We start from the raw sequence: 20,438 nt of genomic DNA on the forward strand, positions 1-20,438 counted from the left end.
ATGTTAACTACCTCGCCTGGTATACAGGAGGTCGTGGGTTCGATCCCGACCCTGACGCCTGCTGTATATTTGGAGTTTGCGTGTCTCTCTCTCTCATCATCATCACGGTGGCTAGGAGATGTTAACTACCTCGCCTGGTGTACAGGAGGTCGTGGGTTCGATCCCGACCCTGACGCCTGCTGTATATTTGGAGTTTGCGTGTCTCTCTCTCTCATCATCATCACGGTGGCTAGGAGATGTTAACTACCTCGCCTGGTATACAGGAGGTCGTGGGTTCGATCCCGACCCCTGACGCCTGCTGTTGCTGTATATTTGGAGTTTGCGTGTTTCTCTCTCTCTCGCTGTGGTCAAGTGGATTTTCTCCGGGTCCTCCGATTTTCCCCTCCACATTTAGAATCAGCGTGCATTTAGAGTATTTGGCTGCGAGAAATTTGCACGTGATAAGCCACTTCGTTGAGCTATCATTTGTGGCCAGGTCGCTTCTGAAAATAACGGTTAATACCAAAAATATAAATTGTATATTTTTAAGTGATTTGTGTACCTTTCTCCGCGCCCCTAACTGGACATCTGTGAAAAAGAGCTTCATAGCTCATCGGATTCCTCCTCCTCCTGCAGTATAAATAAATATTCTGATCCCGAATTGTTTTACAGCGAGTACAAGAAAACAAACAACGGATTTGGCATTGTGGCCGCTGTTGCCGTTACGGATTCAACCGCTGGATCTCAGCGGCGCCAGCTCAGCAGCTTGTTCCTCCGGGGCCCACCACCACCACCAGCACCACCCACGCCGGCCACCTCGCCGTGGCGCCCTACCCCAGCCAGGCGGCTGTCATCGGACCGTCAGAGCAAAGCACCTGCGCTTTGCAAAAATTACAGCAAATGCAAAGAATAAAAACCGAGCGCCTTAAAACTGACGCACGCCACAAGTAATAATCCGCAAACGGCGCACCTCTCCGCAGACGGGCGCGGTACGGCGCTGGAGGAGCGGGTACGGAGCCGGCGGTGTGGGCACGGCGCTTGTGGAGTGGCGGCGTTGGGTACGGCGGCGATCGGAGGCTTCGCGAGTCTCCTACGACGAGTCGCGTTTGCGTCCGTACGCCCCGTCGCCAGCGGGCTGTTCTCGCCAACGGTCCGTCCGCAATATCTGCCGACACAAAGCAAAACAAACAAAGGTCGTTTTACATCAAATACGGGGGGGTGACGTGGCAGTGGTGTGAACCATCCGCGCACCTGGACTTGCAAAAAACAGAATCGATCTCCCGCCAAACCGCATGTCCTCCCCGGCAGCGGTGTACACCGGCACACCGCAGCCAAGTCGATCGGCGTTGTCGCCGGTGGCGGGGTGAAGTGTGGGGACTCCCCCCCCACCTCATTCACGAGTAGGCAGCAAAACCCTCGACGGAGAGGCTCACGGCGGCCCGCCCTGGTCAGGGCCGCGCGTACGTCGGCAGGGGCGCGGGAAGGTACATTTCAGGGCTGCGCCTTTATTCTTTTTAGCGTCACCAACCGCGGTGTTTGTTAAACAAAGAAAAAAACAAAGCCACAACGAGGCGCGCACGTCCCCGTAACCCGACGGCGGAACGTTTCGGGGGTAAACAAGCGGCAGCCGGGCGCGCAGAAACGGGGGAGAGGACTCGGCAAGGTCGGGCACAACGACCCGCCGGTGCGAGAGACACGATAAATTATGAATCAGACTCTGGCGTCAAGCGACGGGGGGGGGGGGGGGGGGGGTTGCGAGCGCGTCCCGTCCGTACGGAGCTGAGCGTGGGAACGCAGCCGCAATCAGCGTGAGAGTTCATTTTGTTTTTTATATAACTTCTCCCCCCCACCCCTAATTTAATGTGGTGAGTGCGATCGCCGTTTGCGGCATCTTCGGGGAAACCTCGCAGAGCAGCCCGAACCTGCCCTCGCGTCGGAGAACGGCCCGCGGAAGCATATATCGCGGAGCCGACGCTGAGATCCATTCAAGTGACCTCTGGTGCACACCGCCCTGCATATGAAAGTGACGTTCGGCGCATGACACGAGTCAAAACCGATATTTACAATTCTGAGAACCAAATATATTGCGATGGGTTTAGTTTGATAAATACAGGTCATTAGTGGCCAGGCTTAGTCCATCAACTCACTACACTTGAGAGCCCGGTTTAACCACAGCTCTCGGTCGATGCGAGTCTCTGGGTCTCGATGTGAGCCAGTGGGCATTTAAGTAAATCTGTCTGTCTCGATGTAAGTCGATCGGTCTCTTTACGTGAGTCAGTGGTGACCACCAACTCCCTGCACTTGAGAAACCCGGTTTCAATGACAAGCAGCGGCTGAGGCCCGGATCTGAATGCAGGGACTTGCAGCTAGTTACTTTATGTACGCAATGTTGAACTTCTTTCGCACCGCGCATAGCGAACCGAGCTAACCAGAGTGAGACCGTCAACCCAATGAACCTCAGAACACAGTTCCATCGCAGGCAGCTGGTTGCGTCGGAACGCAGGAGCTTATCGGTGCCAAACTCGGCGCTCTTCCATCCACCCGGCCACCGGCACTCGCAAGAGCGATTCAGAACACCATTGGAACCTCATTTGCCAGTAAAAAATGTGATAATTGTTTTTTTACCCTTCTATCTGGCAACAAAACTGACACCTTATTTACAAGGAGTCATGTTTGCATAGACCACAATACCTGCAGCCATAATGCAAACAAAAAATATAACTCTGATAATATATGCACTGTCCTTGAAGTTGATTGGTGAGGTTCCAATGGTGTAAATGCTTAACCCGAGCTCTCATACTCTGATGGTGCATTGTCTTTGAGTTGTGCGCCTTTTGGCGTCATCTGGTCCAACCCATGTGAGACTAGGCTCTAAGGAAAGCTGTCTCGGGTGTGGACCAATCAACTTCAAGGACAGTGAATATATTATCAGAGTTGTGTTTTTTGTTTGCATTATGGCTGCAGGTATTGTGGTCTATGCAAACATGACTCCTTGTAAAAAAGGTGTCAGTTTTGTTGCCAGATAGAAGGGTAAAAAAACAATTATCAGCGATTCAGAAATCGATCGTCAGCAAACTCTGCTCACGCCACCCGCCCAGACTTGCGCGAGCCCGGAGCAAAGGTGGGCAACACGGCGGTAAAAACATTCAAACCGTGTTACGAAACAATCGCTCGCAACGCAAGACTGAAACGGCAATAAATGTAGACTTGTTGTGGTCGTGGCTGCGGCGTTGTTGTGGTCACGGCTGCGGAATTGTTGCGGTTGCGGCGTTCTCGTGGCCGTGGTCGCGGTGTTGTTGTGGTTGGGGCATTGTTGTGGTCGCGGCGTTGTTGTGATTACGATGTTATTGTTGTTGTTGTGGGTTTGTTGTCGTGATGTTGCAACAAACACAATGGAAAAAAAAAAACGAGCAGAATCGGGCGACTGTGTTTTCATTGCCGGCGCAGTGAACAAGCGGTTGTGAAACGCGTTACGTTTCCACAACTTGACGCACGCGATTACGTCACTGTCATCATTCGTGCGTGCCAGTGTGCACGTGTGTGTGCATACGCATGTCTGTGGGAGTACAGGAGTACAGGTGTGTGTGTGTGTTTGCAGGTGTGTGTTGAGACAGTGGGTGGACACACAGCTGGTACAGCATCTGCCAGTCCATCTCTCAGTCGGTCAACCCGACGGCACCTCGGTCTGTCCCATGACCTCCTGCCAGCAGCGGTGAGCCCTCCACACACCACGTGATGGCCTCAACGTGCACCTAGGCTGGCACACGCACTATGCCGATGATCCAGTGCCTGTGCCAGGCATAGTGGTGAATGGCATCTACACCACTCCTTCATGTCCCGTCACGACCTTAACAGGCGCTCGCAAACAGCACCTGCCCCATTGGTCTGTGGGGGTTTTTTTCGTTTGTTCGTAACACAGTTGCCGAGAGCAAAGGGCCAGAGGCCAAAGAACGTCGAGCGGTCAGCAACAAACAGCACTATCAACGTTGGAACAGACAAAAGTGTAACACGCTTGACCTTGGGCAGAGATTATACGACGATGGGAAGAAGATAATTCTCAGGTGAAACAGTGCAAGGGAAGAAGCAGGGTGAGAAGGTAGCTGACCTGTAGTGTGGCGAGTGAGTGAGTAGGTGAGTGCCTGGGTGAGTGAGTTTGTGAGTGAAGTGAATCAGTGAGAGCCGGATCATCAATCACTCTGACTGGGTGAGTGACTGAGTGAGGTAGCAGCTGGCTGATCCACCACTGAAGCAGCAGCAGCAGCAGTAGCAGCAGGAGTCCAACTTCAGCTGAATTTGTGCAGCGTTGCAGGAGTGAAAACCGTTTGGACATTCATGAAGTCATTGTATGACAGCTCACATGAAAAATAATAGGGGTTTTTTACCCTTTTTTCTGGCAACAAAATTGACACCTTTTTACGAGGAATCATGTTTGACATTAACCACAATACCTGCGGTCAGAATGCAAACAAAAAACACACTGATAATGTATGCATTGTCCTTGAAATTGATTGGTCCACACCAGAGACAGCTTTTCTTAGAGCCTAGTCTCACATGGTGTTGGACCAGATGACGCCAAAAGGCGCACAATTCAAAGACAATGCACCATCAGAGTATGAGAGCTCAGGGTAAGCATTTACACCATTGGAACCTTCTTTGCCAGTAGCAAAATATGATAATTGTTTTTTTACCCTTTTATCTGGCAACAAAACTGACACATTTTTTACAAGGAGTCATGTTTGCATTGATCACAATACCTGCGGTCAGAATGCAAACAAAAAACACACTGATAATGTATGCATTGTCCTTGAAATTGATTGGTCCACACCAGAGACAGCTTTTCTTAGAGCCCTGTCTCACACTGTGTTCGACCAGAAGACGCAAAAAGGCGCACAACTCAAAGACAACGCACCATCAGAGTAATGAGGGCTCAGGGTAAGCATTTACATCATGAGGGATCCTTTGCCAGTAGCAAAATATAATAAGTTTTTTTTAATATGATGATGATGAAGCTCACACGAGATTGCTGTGCCAAGCACATTAATGTTATTTTTTTAACGATGGATAGGAATATAATTTGTCTTATGTAACAATCTGGAAGATACACAGCAGCCCTTTGTCCTTGTACTCCACACCGATGACGTAAGCACGAGTTTTGAAATAATGATGCATTGGGGCGCATTCACGTACACAGCAATAATTATTAGGATTATAATATTACGATGATTGCACTTGTTTACTCTGGCACAAGCCCTCGCTGAGCCTCAAGGCCCTTTTTGCAGGAGGGTCTTGCCAAGTTTTTTAGGGTAGGGGGGGAGGGTGCGAGTGGTGGGGGAGCGATGTTGTTGCTGATGCTGCGAATGACTTTCAAATTGAGCAATTTCCAGGAACGTTTTTTTTTCTTGCCAGAATTGGCATGTTTTGGTCAAAACCGGTCACACTGTGCGGTTCGGATTTTCAGCTAGGAGAGGAAACTGGAAATATCCGGAGGAAACCCATGCATAACAGGGGGAGAACATACAAACTCCACACACTCACTCTGCAGAACATGGGGAGATCATACAAACTCCACTCACTCTACAGAACAGAAGGAGAGCATACAAACTCCGCTCACTCACGCTCACTCTGCAGAACAGGAGGAAATCATACAAATTCCACTCACTCTACAGAACAGAAGGAGAGCATACAAACTCCACTCACTCACACTCACTACAGAACAGGGGGAAATCATACAAACTCCACTCACTCACACTCACTCTACAGAACAGGGGGAGATCATACAAACTCCACTCACTCACACTCACTACAGAACAGGGGGAAATCATACAAACTCCACTCACTCACGCTCACTCTACAGAACAGGGGGAGATCATACAAACTCCACTCACTCACGCTCACTCTACAGAACATGGGGAGATCATACAAACTCCACTCACTCACACTCACTCTACAGAACATGGGGAGATCATACAAACTCCACTCACTCACGCTCACTCTACAGAACAGGGGGAGATCATACAAACTCCACTCACTCACGCTCACTCTACAGAACAGGGGCAGAACATACAAACTCCACTCACTCACGCTCACTCTACAGAACAGGGGGAGATCATACAAACTCCACTCACTCACACTCTACAGAACAGGGGGAGATCATACAAACTCCACTCACTCACGCTCACTCTACAGAACAGGGGGAGATCATACAAACTCCACTCACTCACGCTCACTCTACAGAACAGGGGCAGAACATACAAACTCCACTCACTCACGCTCACTCTACAGAACAGGGGGAGATCATACAAACTCCACTCACTCACGCTCACTCTACAGAACAGGGGGAGATCATACAAACTCCACTCACTCACGCTCACTCTACAGAACAGGGGGAGATCATACAAACTCCACTCACTCACGCTCACTCTACAGAACAGGGGGAGATCATACAAACTCCACTCACTCACGCTCACTCTACAGAACAGGGGGAGATCATACAAACTCCACTCACTCACGCTCACTCTACAGAACAGGGGCAGAACATACAAACTCCACTCACTCACGCTCACTCTACAGAACAGGGGGAGATCATACAAACTCCACTCACTCACGCTCACTCTACAGAACAGGGGGAGATCATACAAACTCCACTCACTCACGCTCACTCAACAGAACATACAATCCGCAGACAGAAAGACGCCCGCGCCGGACATCGAACCCAGGCACCTTCTTGCTGCAAGGCAGCACCAGTGTTTACCATTGAGCGACAACAACAACAACAAATTCGAGAGCCGGCAGATGTTCATGCGCGGTGACAGCAGAGAAAAATGTGCCTCTTACCTAACGCTCAGACTGCCGCCGCCACTACCACGTTACGTAACACGCTCGCGATGGAGCAATTACTGCGATCACATCCGCAACGCCGATTTGCCCTCTGCAGCCGATCACGCTGTGGGCAAGGCCGCTAGCGGTTACGCGACGCTAATTTCGAAGCCCCCCACCCCCCGCGGGGGGTAAGGGGTGGGGGAGGAGGTTAAATCATGCCCGGCTCGCTGGGTGATTCAAAACAATGAAACGTGCCGCGGACGGAAATTCCGCGGGCCTGGCATCAGGGTCGGGATTGAGCCCACGACCTCCTGCGTACCAGGCGAGGTAGTTAACATCACGCAAACGTGGCGCCCCTAAAGAAACTCACAGACAGAGAGATACAATGATGGCCTCACTGACTGACAGACACAGATACCGATGGACTTGCCAAGTGACGAAGATTGATAGACCAGCCGACAGACAGATGGACAGGTAAAAAAATTAACCCGTAAAAACAAAGTTTTTCACTATAAATCCTTTATATGCGTGGCATCGGTTTTTTTTTTATTATTCATTTCTGTTTTTCTTGAGTAAGAGTTTCATTTTTATCACATTGTTATTTTAAATTAAATACTAGCTGTACTACCCGGCTTCGCCCGGGACTTGTATCCACCACGCCCGGCCGCCTTTGTCTCCCCAGTGGCGATGTTAATACGCCACACCAGTTACTCGTTTGAGGCTGAGTCGACCTAGGGGAGGTTCAAATAATCGTCACCGGTGGTGGCCGTGAGCGGGAATGGAACTCGGTTCGCCGGGTTTGTAGCGCAGCGTAGCGTTAACCACTACACCCACCGCTCCTCACACACCACACACGCACAGACACACACACAGACACACACACAGACACACGCAGACACACACAGACAGACACACACACAGACACACAGACAGCACGCTAACCACTACACTACCGCTCCCCACACACCACACACGCACACACACAGACACACACACAGACACACACACACACAGACAGCACGCTAAGCACTACACTACCGTTCCCCCTATACAACACACGCGCGCGCGTCCATAGGTACACACACACGCGCTTGCTGCAGACACACACGACTTTCAGGGTGCGTAAGGCAGTAAACGACTGAAAAAAGAAAGCGGCAATGCTGCGCGAGGAACGCCTTAGACCTGCAAACACATTTGTGTAATGCGAGCGTAAACACACAAACACATACAAACACATACACACACATACATACACACACATACACACAAACACATACACACACATACATACACACAGACATACACATACACACAAACACACACATACATACACACAAAAACATAGACAATACACACACACACATACATGCAGACACACAGACACATAACACACATACATACACGCAGATACATACACAGAAACACATACACACAATACATAGACACACACATACATACACACAAACACATCCACAGACGTACATACACACATACATACAGACACGCAGACATACACATAAACACATACAAAAAAACGCACGTACATACACACACACATACATACACACAAACACATACACACACATACACACGCATACATACACACAGACATACACACAAACACACACATACATACACAGAAACACATACACACACGTACATAGACACATACATTCAGACACACAGACATACACATAAACACGTACAAAAAAACCCACATACATACACACACATACATACACACAAACACATACACACATACATACACACATACATACAGACGCACAGACATACACATAAACACATACACACATAGACATGACCCAGCTTTGCCCGGGACTTGGATCCAGCACGGCCGGCCGCCTTTGTCTCCCCAGTGGCGATGTTAATACGCCACACCAGTTACTCGTTTTGAGGCTGAGTTCCTCCCTCGCCACTCTCCCTCCCTCGCCACTCTGCCTCCCTCACCACTCTGTAGAGGACGTGAAATTTGTATGAATTTACCTCAGAGTGGCGTGGTGGGTGTCGAGGCCTAGCACCGTGCAGAGCCTCCCGCCTCGCCTGATTTTCCCACCCGGCGAACGCTGGGTACGGGTGGCGTTCCTTCCCCCCGCCCCTAGCGCTCGAACATTACTGTGAAATGGCTATTATTTAATTATTTACGAAGCCTATGAAAGTGGCGAAGGCGTGGCTAGCCGTTGGCAGGGGCAACCGCCGTCCAATGAAAGTGCAGCCCTTGGCGAAGGCGTCGCTAGCCGTTGCCAGGTCCAATGAAAGCGGCGAAGGCGTCGCTAGCCGTTGCCAGGGGCAACCGCCGTCCAATGAAAGTGCGTATGGTCCGAAATCCACACACACACACACAGACAGACAGACATTCACGATTTTATATATATAGATGAAAAAAAATTCCTAAAAAGTGTCAAATTTTAGGAAAAAATTTTTTCACGAAAATAAATTGTCACGCACAACGAGTCTGTGTGCAAAATGTCAGCTCGATTGGATCACGGGAAGTGGGTTAAAAAACGACCGAAAAATTTGCACGGTCATAAGCGCGCAAGCAAGCAAGCAAGTGAACTTAATATAAAGGATTTAAAAATTAAAGGGCTGACCGACCGACCGATCAGCCCATGCGCGCGGATGAGTCGGATTGTCGCATCGCCGGTGACTTGGGGAAGGCAGCATTCGTCCAGGTGTGGATAGAACATGACTACCGCCGCCGACGCTGACGATGTTGTCAGTGACGACGCACCACCTGTCCACTCGATCGTCTCGGTGGGCCCTCCGTCTGCTTTTAAAATACGAATAAAACCCAAGGCAAACGAAAGCCGCTAAAAGAGAAAGAAACCTGTCACACCACTGGAACCTCCTTTGCCAGTAGCAAAATGTGATGCTTGGTTTTTTACCCTTTTATCTGGCAAAAAAAGGTGTCAGTTTTGTTGCCAGATAAAAGGGTAAAAAAACAATTATCATATTTTCTACAGGCAAAGGAGGTTCCAATGGTGTAAATGCTTACCCTGAGCTCTCATACTCTGATGGTGCATTGTCTTTGAGTTGTGCGCCTTTTGGCGTCATCTGGTCCAACACCATGTGAGACTAGGCTCTAAGAAAAGCTGTCTTGGGTGTGGACCAATCAACTTCAAGGACAGTGCATACATTATCAGAGTTGTGTTTTTTGTTTGCATTCCTACCGCAGGTATTGTGGTCTATGCAAACATGACTCTTTGTAAAAAAGGTGTCAGTTTTGTTGCCAGATAAAAGGGTAAAAAAACAATTATCATATTTTGCTACTGGAAAATAAGGTTCCAATGGTGTAGATGCTTACCCCGAGCTCTCATACTCTGATGGTGCATTGTCTTTGAGTTGTGCGCCTTTTGGCGTCATCTGGTCCAACACCATGTGAGACTAGGCTCTAAGAAAAGCTGTCTTGGGTGTGGACCAATCAACTTCAAGGACAGTGCATACATTATCAGAGTTGTGTTTTTTGTTTGCATTCCTACCGCAGGTATTGTGGTCTATGCAAACATGACTCCTTGTAAAAAAGGTGTCAGTTTTGTTGCCAGATAAAAGGGTAAAAAAACAATTATCATATTTTGCTACTGGAAAATAAGGTTCCAATGGTGTAGATGCTTACCCCGAGCTCTCATACTCTGATGGTGCATTGTCTTTGAGTTGTGCGCCTTTTGGCGTCATCTGGTCCAACACCATGTGAGACTAGGCTCTAAGAAAAGCTGTCTTGGGTGTGGACCAATCAACTTCAAGGACAGTGCATACATGATCAGAGTTGTGTTTTTTTTGCATTCCTACCGCAGGTATTGTGGTCTATGCAAACATGACTCCTTGTAAAAAAGGTGTCAGTTTTGTTGCCAGATAAAAGGGTAAAAAAACAATTATCATATTTTCTACAGGCAAAGGAGGTTCCAATGGTGTAAATGCTTACCCCGAGCTCTCATACTCTGATGGTGCATTGTCTTTGAGTTGTGCGCCTTTTGGCGTCATCTGGTCCAACACCATGTGAGACTAGGCTCTAAGAAAAGCTGTCTTGGGTGTGGACCAATCAACTTCAAGGACAGTGCATACATTATCAGAGTTGTGTTTTTTGTTTGCATTCCTACCGCAGGTATTGTGGTCTATGCAAACATGACTCCTTGTAAAAAAGGTGTCAGTTTTGTTGCCAGATAAAAGGGTAAAAAAACAATTATCATATTTTGCTACTGGAAAATAAGGTTCCAATGGTGTAGATGCTTACCCCGAGCTCTCATACTCTGATGGTGCATTGTCTTTGAGTTGTGCGCCTTTTGGCGTCATCTGGTCCAACACCATGTGAGACTAGGCTCTAAGAAAAGCTGTCTTGGGTGTGGTCCAATCAATTTCAAGGACAGTGCATACATTATCAGAGTTGTGTTTTTTTTTTGCATTCCGACCGCAGGTATTTTGGTTAATGCAAACATGACTCCTTGTAAAACAAAAGGTGTCAGTTTTGTTGCCAGATAAAAACGTAAAAAAACAATTATCAAACCTGTCACACTTACCCGTGGCAGCGCCGTTTAGTTTAGTAAGCCCCCCTCCGACTCCGATTCCGGTCTCATGAGGTGGCAATCTGTGACTCGGGCAATGCTAAAAATAGACGCTTTTAAAATTTTTGGATAATACCCCAGTGCCGATGTCAAAAAATACCTCTCGTAAGGCTAGGATTTGCAAGAGAGACGTGTCGGGCGACGCGCGAGTGGCTCTGTGAGACTCTGCGATGAGCCAGACAGCTCGAAACTAAACAACTTTTTATTTTATTTGACCAAGTAAAGCCCACTTAGCAAAATAACTTTTTTTTTCAGAAGCGACCTGACTATCGCAAATGATAGCTCAACGAAGTGGCGATTCACGTGGAAATTGATAGCAGCCAAAATACTCTAAACCCGTGTTGATTCAAAATGTGGAAGGGAAAAACCGGAGTACCTGGAGAAAAATCCACACGGAGGAAACTGGCAAACATTGATCAAAAGCGTGGCTTTGGCCATGGAAACAACTGCGACGAGCACGCTTGGCTACGTGCGGTGCGAAAGAAGTTCAACATACGTACGTAGAAACAAACACAGAAAACGAACGATTAATCAAACGAAGCAATGCACCTGTTACGCCCCCGACAAACGGAGAGAAACGTCGTTGTTGGACATCCAGGAGACTTCACGGACTCCGGGAACCCTGGACACGCACAACCACGAGCGTAACGACACCCTGGGATAAAACGCCGGGGCTACATCCCGACCTGGTCGGGTTCACCCGCTTCCCACAACCCAGCACAGCGGCTGACACGTCCGTTGGTTGTCAAAGGATCTGCGCGGAGTTCCGACCGTGGCCAAACGAGTCGCCAGCAAGGGAGATGTTGCGTCGTTGTCACCGCAATCAAGTCCGACGACACGTCGACAGACAATGACCAAACACGAAAACTTCGCAAAGCGGCTAATCCTCGAGACTACTGAAATCTCAACGCCGCGCGGTTTAAACAAAAGCTAGCTTTTAACATCTGTACCGTAATCACAACGCTACCACACTGCCGCTCCCCACCATAAACACAATCACACAAACACACAGACACGCAGACACGCAGACACACAGACACACAAACACACAAACACACAGACACACAGACACACGAACACACAGACACACAGACACAAACACACAGACACACAGACACACAGACACACGAACACACAGACACACAAACACACAGACACACAGACACACAGACACAAACACACAGACACACGAACACACAAAAACATAGACACACGAACACACGAACACACAGACACGCACACACGCACACACACGTACACATCATTAACAGCACGACCACACAGACACAGACACACAAACACGCAGACACACAAACACACAGACACAAACACGCAGACACACAAACACACAGACACACAGACACACGAACACACAGACACACGAACACACAAACACACAGACACACAAACACACAGACACACAAACACACAGACACACAAACACACAGACACACAGACACAAACACACAGACACACAGACACACGAACACACAAACACACACACACACGAACACACAGACACACGAACACACAGACACACAAACACACAAACACACAGACACACAGACACAAACACACAGACACACGAACACACAAAAACATAGACACACAAACACACGAACACACAGACACGCACACACGCACAGACACGCACACACGCACACACACGCACACATCATTAACAGCACGACCACAAAGCCGGGGTCAGACGTAGCGGTCAGCAGCTTCTTCTTCTTCTTCGTCGTTGACGCCAAAGCGTTGGCAGCGTCACCGCGCCGCGGGGGTTGCCAACCCACCCAGGGGGCGGCCGCACGGGTTCGAACCGGCGGCAACGCAGAACGAACCACGGACACGCGCGCGCCCTCCCTGCGGGCTCTGCGACGTCTCCCCACACCGTCTCCCCCAGCATCTCCCTCCTACCATCTCCCTCCTACCATCTCCCACACCGTAGCCATCCTCCAAACCTCTCCGACGAACAACCCCCCCCCTCCACAAACCAAACAACAATGAACGCCGTCCGAATCTCGGCGATAAACAACACGCGCGGAAAAAAACAGGGAACGCGTTGCGCACGCGAGCCTCACCGGGTGCTGCAGGAGTTCTAATCGATGGGGGGCCCCCCGGTACGGGCGATCGCTGTAGGTAAATCAAAACAAAGCGGGCTGCAGGGGTAGGGTGGAGCGGGCTGAGGGGTGCCAGTGAAGTCAAAACGAACTCAGCCTCCGCTGCCTACGCTCGTTCCGTGTGGTGGCGTGGGGAACGAGTGGCGTGGAGGGCGAATCGCGTCCGTGTGAGAGCGTGAGAGGGATGGGGGGGGGGCGTCAGAGGGAGAGCGTGTGGTGGTGGGGGGGGGTAGAGAGAGGGGGTAGAGAGAGAGAGGGAATGGGTAAGGAGAGCAGAGCGTGAAATCTTTTGTGAAATCTTTCATTTAAAACGGCGGGGGGGGGGGGGTTTACATAAAGATTTTTTAAAAACGAAATGATGAACCAAGCAAAGTGCTGACTACACCGAGCATGAGAGAGAGAGAGGGAGGGGGAGAAGAGAGGGAGATTTGGAGAGACGGCGAGCGATGCGAGGGGGGGACGTCATAGACCGACATGCGCTCAAAATAGCTCCCAGCCACCGTCTCTCCTCTGTCCCTCTCTCTCCCTCCCTGTCCCCACTCCCTCCCAGTGTCGTTCCACTCTTCACCCCCCCCATCCTCCTCCTCCCCTCCTACACATGCCCCCCACCACCACCACCACCGCCCCAGCTCGCTAATTCTAACTCTTTACCGGTGACAATTAGCGTTAGCGTGGGGGGGTACCCCGCTGCCCTGTGACCTCTCGCCCAATGTCGCACCGCGGCCGTGCATGCTCCTCGCCGTGGCCTGTGCACTGCAAGTCGCCGACTAACATGGTACAGCGACGCAGCGACCGGGAGAATACGCAAGTGAGATTGAAGCCCTGGGGAGGACCCAAAGGCTTACCTATAGAGAGCCTCGTAGACTTAGAGACCAAATAGACTTGCATAAGAGACCCGTAAACATAGAGACCCACGGACTTAAATAGAGACACATAGACTTACATATAGACCCACTTACTTACACAGAGACCCATAGACTTACATATACACCCATAGACTTAAATAGAGACTCGTAGACTTACACAACAGTCTCATAGCCTTGCACAGAGGTCCATAGACTTACATAAGAGAGCCATAAACTAAGAGCAGGGCTTAATTCCAGCCGGCTCTGTCCTGGTCAGGCCACCCGTGCAGCAATAGATGTCCACACCACCGGCCACACCGCATTCAGCCTGGCCACACCACATTCAGCCTGGCCACACCACATTCAGCCCACCCACTCGCTACGCGGCCTCACCACTACCACTGCTCATCTGCCACCTTACTCCGGCCGACTGGCGTCTCGTCTCCCACGGAACGCCGCGCGTGGGTTTTTTTTTCACGCATCGCGGGGGAATCCCATTGCGTCAGGCGGACGCCGTAGGACCACGACATCCCATTTACATCGAGATCCTACGGACTTATATTGAGCACCCGCAGACTTACATCGAAACCCACACAACGTACAACACACACTGCGCGCACGCGTTCGCTCGAGAGGACTACCGCTTCGTTCCGATGTGTCCTCCGGCCGTGCCGCGTGTTGTTCGGCACGGTGTCCGACGTTCCGCTACGCGTGCTGGGAGCTTCTTCGGGAGCCGAATGCTCCACTTCTGAGCACCCTCTGTGCCTGCACGGCACGACCGTAAAATAATAAACCCGACTCGGCAGCAGCGGCAAGATCACCGTTACGATTCAAAAAGAACTGAACGTTCCTTGGATGTTCCAAGCTCGAGCCGATATTTGGCCAAAACGCAACGTCAACAGGCGAAGCCGCTTATTAACCTGCGCCGCGTTCCAACTTAAAAAAAAAACAACGACTCATCGCGTTTTTAATTCCCAAACTTGCTTTTACGAGTTATCGTCTTACGCTGTCCGACCGTGTGTTAGCGTGCGTGCGTGCGTGCGTGCGTGCGCGCGCGTGTGTATATATATACGCTATATATATAGTAAACAGGTTTTGGCTGTTCCCTCCGTAACCGTAAATCGTAGCGCAAAGAGGACATACTCACATGCCCGCGAGCCGAACTTGGTTGTGAGCCGCGGGCCGGCGCAATAAAAGTGTCCCCTGCCGCGGTCGACCGCCGGCTTGCCGATGCGCGTTCGCCGCGACGCGTCACCGGGGAAGGGCGCGCGCGTGCGTGCGCGTGTGTGTGTGTACGACACGCGCGTGTGTGTGTGTACGACACGCGCACGCGCTCGAACACGCGCGCGCGCGCGTGAGCGGTGAGCGGTGGGAGAAACATAAACAGGAGCGCGACGCGCACGGGACACACCTCCAACACGCGACTTCGGATCAACGCGCGCGCATGCGCGTGCACCCACGCGCAACGAAAGCGAGCCGGGCAGCCCGAGGCATAAGGCGAGCCTCACTGCTGCTGTTGTGTGTGTGTTGAACTTCTTTCGCGCCGTACGTAGCCAAACCGCGCTAATCGGGGGGTGCGCGCGGCGGGGGGGATGACAACAATCTCAACACAAAAAGCAGTTCTAAAGAAATGAGTGTTTCAATCTCGATGATTTAACAGTGCGCAGCTCCCAGCGGGGGCTTCCTCATGTCGGAAGGAAGAAGGAAAGGAAGGAAGGTAAGCGAATTAAAAGTTGCAGAAGTTCCATCACAGGACGAGCCGCCAAGTCGCGTAGGCCGCGAGCTCACGTGCGTTTCCCACCCCATGCCGAACGAATCGCAACGAACAATTCATGGAAGTTTGTTGAGGGCATCTTTCGCATTTGACTCCTTGAGATCGGGTCCGCTGCACTCGGGCACCGATTACAATGTCACCCTCATCGCCACCCCCCTCCCCACGCCAACCCCCGCACCTCCGATTAGCGTGGTCGGCTACGTACGGTGCGATAGAAGTCCAACGTACACACACGCACAAACGCGCACACACGTAACCTTGCGTAACGGCAGCAGTGGCCAAAACGCCGCGCAGCGCGATCAGGGAGCCTTGATGATGAACACGCGAGCAAGGGGAGCCAGGCAGACGCATCCACGGGGACCTCCGATTAGCCGGGTCTGCGACGCACGGCGCGGAACAAGCTCACCGTACTCACCGTACACAGAACAACAAGCTCACCGTACACACCGTACGCACCGTACACAGAAGGCGCACGAGCGCGCCAGGATGAGGGCAATGCCCGCCGCTAATCGCGATGGAATGCGCGAGACCGCCCATATGTGGGCATTCGCATCGGGCGCGCTGCGTGTTGCGTTTTCGCAGCGGTGGGGCGGCCGGGTTGGCTCAGGGGTCAGGGGATAAGAAGCCTGGGTTCGAGTCCGGGTTTCAGACGCTGCCCGCGACTGACGCGGGTTTCCGTGCGTACCGAGTTGACAATAACCAACAACAACAACAATGCGTAAAATCTTGGTTTTACACTGCAGGTTTAATAAATTGCCATACGGCAGGGTCATTCGAAGGGGTCTCGGAGGTAGCTCTGTAATATCTACTTCCAATTCGTTGCACGGCGAGACGTCAAGAGCACAATCTCAGCGGCGCCGCGGTGGCGAGATGTTAACCCCCTCGCCTGGTGTGCAGGAGGTCGTGATCCCAACCCTGAGTTGGAGTTTGCATGTTCTCGCAGTGGACGGACGGATTTTTCTCTGGGTCCTCGGGTTTTCTCCCTCCACATTTAGAACCAACGTGCGTTTATTTGGCTGCTGTACATTTCCACGTGGTGATAAGCCACTTCGTTGAGCTGTCGTTTGTGGCCAGGTCGCTTCCGGCTCAGTGGGCCTTGCCTGATCAAATAAAAAAATCGTTTTCGGTTGAGGCAATAAAACTTCGGGAACAAGACATATAATAAATTCCCCACACCTGCATTGCAAGACTGACAGCGAGAACCCTATACAATGTTCAACAAATTTCGATTTAAAGCTTTCGTGACTGCAGGGATTCATCTTCTTGGTTCTTTTGATAAAGTCACGTAGAAGGGAAATAATAAAATAATACAAATAAAACATGATGCTGCTTATCCGGCATAATGCACGGGCATATGACTTTGAAACCCCCCCGCCCACCTCCTACGCATTTCACAAGTTGTACTAATCCCATATCTGAATTTCCCATAAATATGCTAAATTCCTCTTGATATGCAAATTATTTTGTCAAGGCGCTCTTCCCCCTCCAACCCAGCTTAAATATACGCTCCAAGCCTGGGGTGTTTCATTCAGACGCTGTCTTCTCGACAGACCTGTTCTTCACCTGAGGACGGCTGCTTGCGTTGTGGCCGAAACGTCGTGAGAATTATTTTATTATGTTGTATTTTTATTATTTTATTATGTTCCTTCTACGTGACTTTACCGAAAGAACCAAGAAGAACGTTCAACAAGGCGCAGTGCATTTATCCAGGATAAGCCACACCGAGACTCAAGGTTCTTGGGATTTTGGAAGTTTCACACATCTCAAGGTGATCCACTCACCCTCGTCTCCACACCCCAGGATCGGAGGCTTGCCCCTACACGGCCTGCTCATTGTGACACTCAGTGCCGGATTAAGATAGTGCGGGGCCTGTAGTATATGTTATAAAGGGGCCCTAAATTGAAAAAAATATTAAAACACACATTTTTTACTTGCATAGTAAAGTAATTGTATTTTTTCATTTGCTATACAGCCAGATAATACGACAAATCGCTAAGCTTAAACACCCAGTCGTTCATAAAAGTTGAAGGCGGTATAGTACTATAGTAATAGAGCAAGTGCAGAATCACTGAACCGGAATTGACAGCTTGAATGCGTTTAGCGCGGGGCCCTTGAAAGTGCAGGGTCTGTAGCATATGGAGCTAATTTTGCTACGAGGATAATCCGGCACTGACGACACTCACCGCCACGGCATCCCCAATCCGGTAGTGCCTGTCAATTACCTTAGAATGTCAGTAATTGAACTGGAGCCTAATTCAAAGGGCGCATCTTTCACAGTGGATACAGTTTCACTGGCATTAATTTTCACATCCAATCACCCACGTGTTTAAATATACCCGAAATAGACAGGCCTAAAAAAAAAAATCTAGCAGGGTGAACCACATTTATGTTGAACTTTTTCCGCACCGTGCATAGACAACTGTGCTACAATCGGAGGTGCGGGGGACGTACAACAAACTAAACAGTTAAAAAGAAATGAGTTTTCAATCGAGATGATTTAAAAGTGCATTGCTCCAGTGGCTTCCTAATATCGGAAGGAAGAGCGTTCCAGACGGCCGCAGAAGCGCATCTGAAAGCGCCGGGGCTGTGCGGTGACCGCCGCTGTTCGATGGTTAGCCCACAAGCCACCGCTGTGAGGATGACCGGAGCTCGCTCTCTTCTATTCTGCACGACTGACCGTGGTCTCGGCGTTATTAGACGCACGAGGCAATAAGACGCACCCCAAACTTGTGCCCGGAGTTAATAGAGTTATACAAATATGGTCACGCACACACACACACCGGCAAAAGACTAAGATCCCCCCAGTATAGCCTTAACGAGCACCTATGAAGGGTGGGTGGGCCAGCACCACGCCCGGTCGCCTTTGTCTTCCCAGTGGCAATGTTTGCATGTCGCACTAGGTAGTCATGTTGAGGCTAAGTCGACCTAGAGGAGGGCCAGGACCGGTTTAGATACGCGTCACTGGTGTAGGCCGTGAGCGGGGAATTGAACTTGGGTCAATGGGTTTGTAGCGGCAGACCAAACACACTAACACACACTAACGCACACTAACACTAACACACACTCTAACACACACACAAAGACACACGCACACACACTAACGCACACTAACACTAATACACACTCACTAACACACACTCTAACACACACACACGCACACTAACACTAATACACACTCACTAACACACACTCTAACACACACACAAAGACACACGCACGCGCAGCAGAGCGGATTATACAACACACGGCCAACGTTCTTGAATTACAAGGGTGAAAAGTGCGATCTTCTAATCCGGCGAAGACAGTAACACTAGCAATGCCTTACCAGTGTGTGCGTTGCACCGACCCTACATGTAACAGTGAAACCAAGGCTTACCTGTGCGTGTGTGTGTGCGTATGGGGAGCGGCGATGCAACGCTTAACGCGCCACGCTAAGAACCCGGCGGCCCAGGTTCGATTCCCGCTCACGGCGAACACCACTGACGATTAATATCTGAACCGCTCCTGGGCCTCTCCTAGGTCGACTCGGCCTCAAATGAGTACCTGATGTGATAATATCGCCACATTAGAGACAAAGGCGGCCGGGACGTGGTGCTGACCACCCACCCCCACGTGTGCCATCCCGACCTTCATAGGTGCTACTTGCTAACAGCACTTGCCAACAGTATGTTTAGGCTGTACGGGAGATCTTTGTCTTTGTTTTTATATGTAAGCAATTTAACACGTGTCAGTGTTTGTGTAAGCCCATCCACGCGCCCCTCGTGACAACCTCGTTGCCCTTCAAAGACTTCTGTTTGTCCGTCCGTCCGTCTGTCCGCCTGTCCGTGTGTTGAGGCTGCTCCCAACAAAACCACCAAGGGGAGCCAAAACGACGCGGGGGGGGGGGGGGGGAAGGTCCGTTGCGATCCAGAGAATGCGGCGGTCGCTTCACTTTATACGGACAGCGGCGTTCACGCTCGCTAACTATACGGCCACGGAATAATAGCTAATTGTCAATTGCGACATCCATCGCAATGGCGAAAGGGCCCTTGTTCATTATAAAACTTTTAAACGCTTTTTTTTTTTATTTGACCACGTAAGGCCCCACTGAGCTATACGCAGCTCTTTTTCAGAAGCGGCCTGTCCACAAAGGAGAGCTCAACGAAGTGGCTGACCACGTGGACATTTATATAATACTCTGAACGCACAACGTGATCGAACCCACGACCTCCTGTAAACCAAGCGAGGTAAACGACGTGGAAAAGTCCATCATCGATGAATAGGAGCCAAATACTCGAAACGTGTGATGTTGATTCTAAATGTGGAGGGGAAAATCGAAGGACCC

At 50.4% G+C, this 20,438-nt stretch overlaps 1 protein-coding gene across 2 annotated transcripts in view; it reads right to left on the reverse strand.

The window, feature by feature from the left end:
- Nucleotides 1-13,592, reverse strand: part of LOC133355446 (inositol hexakisphosphate kinase 1-like) — a 29,737-nt gene extending 16,145 nt beyond the window's left edge. For both annotated transcript variants that reach the window (XM_061572755.1, XM_061572754.1), the window contains exons 1-2: nucleotides 13,457-13,592; nucleotides 950-1,144 (exon numbers count right to left, since the gene is read on the reverse strand). The gene's annotated coding sequence lies outside the window, so the exon portion shown is untranslated. The remainder of the gene's footprint in view (nucleotides 1-949; nucleotides 1,145-13,456) is intronic.
- Between the last annotated feature and the right edge of the window lie 6,846 nt (nucleotides 13,593-20,438).

This window comes from Lethenteron reissneri, chromosome 51 (genome assembly GCF_015708825.2).
Source record: "Lethenteron reissneri isolate LAM-NWPU_2019-01 chromosome 51, ASM1570882v1, whole genome shotgun sequence".
NCBI lineage: Eukaryota > Metazoa > Chordata > Hyperoartia > Petromyzontiformes > Petromyzontidae > Lethenteron > Lethenteron reissneri.